The 5,000-nt window shown below is 48.6% G+C and overlaps 1 pseudogene; it reads left to right on the forward strand.

Annotated features, from left to right (window-relative positions):
* Window positions 1–5,000, forward strand: part of LOC124726162 — a 10,960-nt pseudogene that overhangs the window by 1,682 nt on the left and 4,278 nt on the right.

Raw genomic sequence — 5,000 nt, forward strand, 5'->3', positions numbered from 1 at the left:
CAGTCTGGCAGTCATGGCCGGTCCTTGCGGCCGGCCGCGAAGCCCTGACGAGTAGGAGGGTCGCGGCGGTGGGCGCAGAAGGGTCTGGGCGTGAGCCTGCCTGGAGCCGCCGTCGGTGCAGATCTTGGTGGTAGTAGCAAATACTCCAGCGAGGCCCTGGAGGGCTGACGCGGAGAAGGGTTTCGTGTGAACAGCCGTTGCACACGAGTCAGTCGATCCTAAGCCCTAGGAGAAATCCGATGTTGATGGGGGCCGTCATAGCATGATGCGCTTTGTGCTGGCCCCCGTTGGGCGAAAGGGAATCCGGTTCCTATTCCGGAACCCGGCAGCGGAACCGATACAAGTCGGGCCCCTCTTTTAGAGATGCTCGTCGGGGTAACCCAAAAGGACCCGGAGACGCCGTCGGGAGATCGGGGAAGAGTTTTCTTTTCTGCATGAGCGTTCGAGTTCCCTGGAATCCTCTAGCAGGGAGATAGGGTTTGGAACGCGAAGAGCACCGCAGTTGCGGCGGTGTCCCGATCTTCCCCTCGGACCTTGAAAATCCGGGAGAGGGCCACGTGGAGGTGTCGCGCCGGTTCGTACCCATATCCGCAGCAGGTCTCCAAGGTGAAGAGCCTCTAGTCGATAGAATAATGTAGGTAAGGGAAGTCGGCAAATTGGATCCGTAACTTCGGGATAAGGATTGGCTCTGAGGATCGGGGCGTGTCGGGCTTGGTCGGGAAGTGGGTCAGCGCTAACGTGCCGGGCCTGGGCGAGGTGAGTGCCGTAGGGGTGCCGGTAAGTGCGGGCGTTTAGCGCGGGCGTGGTCTGCTCTCGCCGTTGGTCGGCCTCGTGCTGGCCGGCGGTGCAGGATGCGCGCGCCTGCGCGGCGTTCGCGCCCCGGTGCTTCAACCTGCGTGCAGGATCCGAGCTCGGTCCCGTGCCTTGGCCTCCCACGGATCTTCCTTGCTGCGAGGCCGCGTCCGCCTTAGCGTGCTCCTCCGGGGGCGCGCGGGTGCGCGGATTCTCTTCGGCCGCCATTCAACGATCAACTCAGAACTGGCACGGACTGGGGGAATCCGACTGTCTAATTAAAACAAAGCATTGCGATGGCCCTAGCGGGTGTTGACGCAATGTGATTTCTGCCCAGTGCTCTGAATGTCAACGTGAAGAAATTCAAGCAAGCGCGGGTAAACGGCGGGAGTAACTATGACTCTCTTAAGGTAGCCAAATGCCTCGTCATCTAATTAGTGACGCGCATGAATGGATTAACGAGATTCCCGCTGTCCCTATCTACTAGCTGCATAGCTGTCTCATGCTATGTGCCCCGATTTGTGTGGGCACATGGTTGGGAATAGGCAGCGGGGGAAGGATGCGACTCGAACATCTTAGCCTCTCCTTCCCAAGTGCCCCTGCTCGCCTTCTCGGGGTGCAGCTGTTAAGCCTTCGGGCGACCAAAGGGCAGGGGTGCGACGGCGTGCTGAACATCTTGTACGCCGGTTCCGGGTGCTGCATTTGTCGCGGCGGGATCCTGGCCCAAGTCGGCGAAGGTCACCCGCCTTGCCCCTGGAATTCCGGGGCATGATCCGCCAAGCCGGGGCGTGGTGACACGTCCCCGGTTAGGTTAGATGGGTCCAGACCCCCGAACGTCTGGGGGACCGGCCCGGCACCTGAGTAGGACCGGGTCTTTAGCCTTTTGGTGGAAACTCGGCCTAGTAGGGGGCGAAGGACGGAGGGTGAATCCGCTCTCCCGGAATGTGGGTGGCATTCGCCGGTAAGGGAGCGGGAGAAAACTTCGATGATGCAGCATTCGAAGAGGACTAGTGCGCTGTTCCCACGGCGCGCTAAACCTCGCAGCTCAGTTGTTGAAAGCTCTTGGTCAAGGGGCGGGACTGGTGAGCGAGCTGCAATTAGCCTCCCCCCATGCCAGAAGAGCCGGTCCGGGGAAAGAGACGGGCTCTCAACTCTTTGGTCTCTCTCAGAATCATGGCGGAAAATACAGAGAGAGAGACTTCCGAGCGATACGAGGTGAATGATGAAAATGAAATAAAGAGCGCAGCCGAAAGGCTAAAGGAGATAAATGCGCTACTGGTGACAGATAAAGGGAAGATGAGCAATGACAGATTAAATGAAATAAAAGACAAGCTGGCCCTATGGGCAATTGCCCAAAGCCAGCTTGAAGGTAGGATACAAGAGCTGGAACGACAAAATAAACAAATAATAGCCGAAAAAACAAAAACATACGCCACAGTGGTGGCAGGAGGACCACAGAAACAACAAATCAATATGAAAGAAAGTATAGAAAAAGTGACAGCAAAACAAGGAGTGGCATTATTTTTGAAGCCAAAAGAAGGACAGAGCGTAAAAGAGGTGAAGGAAATATTCACAAGAGTAATTAATCCAACCAAAGCAAAAGTTAAAATAAACAAAGTAGTAGTTGCAAAAAATGCAGTCATAGTGGAAACTCCCACCCAACAGGATAGGAACACAATAATGGGGCACAAAGATTTACAGAGATCGGTAATATGTGAGAGGACAAAGAAAAGATGGCCATTAATGACTGTATTTGATGTGTCAAATAGGTTGACACCAGAGGAACTAACGGAGTGTATTTACACTCAGAATTTTGAAGAAAAAATGAGCCCACAAGACTTCAAAAAGGAATTTAGACCAAAATTTAGAATGGGGAGAAAAGACAGAGATACGGGACATCAAGTAGTTGAGGTTTCCCCAACATTGAGAAAAGAACTCATACAAAATGGAAGAGTATATGTGGAGTATAGCTCAGTCGCGGTCAAAGATTATTGCGTGGTACCCAGGTGTCACAGATGTATGGATCTGGGTCACGTACAGAAGTACTGTACCTGGGGTGACCCCACCTGTGGTCACTGTGGAACGGACAACCACAACAAGAAAGAGTGCCCAGAGAAGAACAGACCTGAGACATGTATACCATGCAATAGAAGGGGAAAAAGAAAATGTAGAGCACCAAACTCCAAAGAATGCCCCACGTATCAGCTGTTACTAGGAAGACTTATACAAAGGACAGATTATGGAGATTAACCCCCAAGAGAAAAGAAAGAAGCATAAATCACCAAGCAAACAACTAAGAGATACGCTAAGGGGCATGAAAATCAGAGAAGCAGTAGGGGCAAGGGAAAAAGATGCAAAAGAAATCACAGATAAACAACCTGAAAATAAGGGAACAACAAAAAACACACGGGATAACAAACGGGATAACAATCAACACAAAACATGTACAGCACAAAACTGTATTGCCAATACCCCCATTGAAAGAACACCAACACAAGGGCGACCTCGGTCGCCCGTTTTTTATGACAAGAAAATGCAGATGGAGAGCGGAGATAGAAAGCAAGAGGTGCCCAAGACACAACGAGAAACACTGATACAAGACAAGAAACAAAATACAACAAGGGATGTACAAGTACAAACAATAAGCATGATAGACGCACAAGTACAAACAATGAACACGCAAGAAGCACAAATACAAACAGAAGGGCGACCTCGGTCGCCCATTTTTCATGAAAAGAAAATGCCGATGGAGGGCAGAGATGGGCGACCAGAGGCGCCCAGGACACAACACACTACACCAACACAGAGACAAAACAAAGACATAGAAAAGAACAACATAGGAAAGAAATACGGACGACCTCGGTCGTCCGTTTTTAATGAAAAGAAAACGCCGATGAAGGGCGAGGACGGACGACCGAGCTCGCCCAAAAGAGACCACTCAGAACACATAAAAGATAAAAACAATCAGTCAAGCAAGAGTGACACATATAATGCAATGGACCCAAAGAACACTTATAAGATATGCGAAAACGCACTGCAGATGGCAAGACTAGAAGAACCCGGTCTGCTAACCACTGCATTACGCCAACTAGTGAGAGTGGGGCACACAAACGGCTCGAGAATTACTTATCCAGCTTTGGCGGACGTTGACTGCATTCAGCTAGCCGCGGCCGGAATCCCCACGGAACACGAACAATTACAGGAAATAGTAAAGCAAGTATACGAAAGAAGAGGCGTAAAATACAATTTGGAAAATATATATATACAAATGGTAACAACATACGGCCGAATAGGATTTGACCCCAATAAGACATGGCCAGAAGATCATTACCATACATATCATCCGTAATGGATCTTTTAGTTCTCCAAATTAATACAATGAGAAGCGTACAAGTAAATTACGAGTTGCGTAAATTAGCAGAAGAACATAAAGCTGACATACTATGCTTGCAAGAACCGTACTCCCGGGAGGGTAAAATCCCAGGAATGACAGCCACGGCTCAAATAATTATGAAGGGAGAAAGACCAATGTCTGCAATAGTAATTTTAAATAGTAATATAAGAACAATAGTATTAAATCAATTTACAAATGAACATGTTGTAACAATCGAAGTACACGCCAAAAACACTAAGTGGTATTTAGTATCAATATATTGTCAGTATAGAGAGCCAATAACTATGTACCTAGAACAACTAAAGGAAATATGTAGAACTCTACAGGGCCATCAAGTAATCATAGCAATGGATGCAAACGCAAAGTCATTCCTGTGGCACAGCGGAGAACAAGACGAAAAAGGTCAGGAATTAGAAGATGCAATAAGTGAATTAAATCTAGATATAATAAACGCACCTAGCGAGATACCAACATATTCAAATAGAGCAGGGGCAAAAACAAATATAGATGTAACACTGGCAAATAACAGGGCTACCAATAAAATAGATAAATGGGAGGTATTGGAGAATGCAACGACCAGTGATCATAATGTAATAAAGTATATATTAAAATCAGAACAGAATGTGGCGCCACAGGAATGGCTTTCAGAATATGACTATAAAAAGGTAGACTGGGAAAGACTCTCCCGGGAGTACAGCCCGCCAGAGCTGGATGAGGATCTCGAGGTTGATGAAACAGCGGAGCAGATAGTTCAAAGTATAAAGGAAGTAATAGAAGCAGTCGTACCAAAGAGAAGCAGAGTCCAAAGCGTGCA

The sequence above is a fragment of the Schistocerca piceifrons genome, unplaced genomic scaffold (genome assembly GCF_021461385.2).
Source record: "Schistocerca piceifrons isolate TAMUIC-IGC-003096 unplaced genomic scaffold, iqSchPice1.1 HiC_scaffold_1050, whole genome shotgun sequence".
NCBI classification, from domain to species: Eukaryota; Metazoa; Arthropoda; class Insecta; order Orthoptera; family Acrididae; genus Schistocerca; species Schistocerca piceifrons.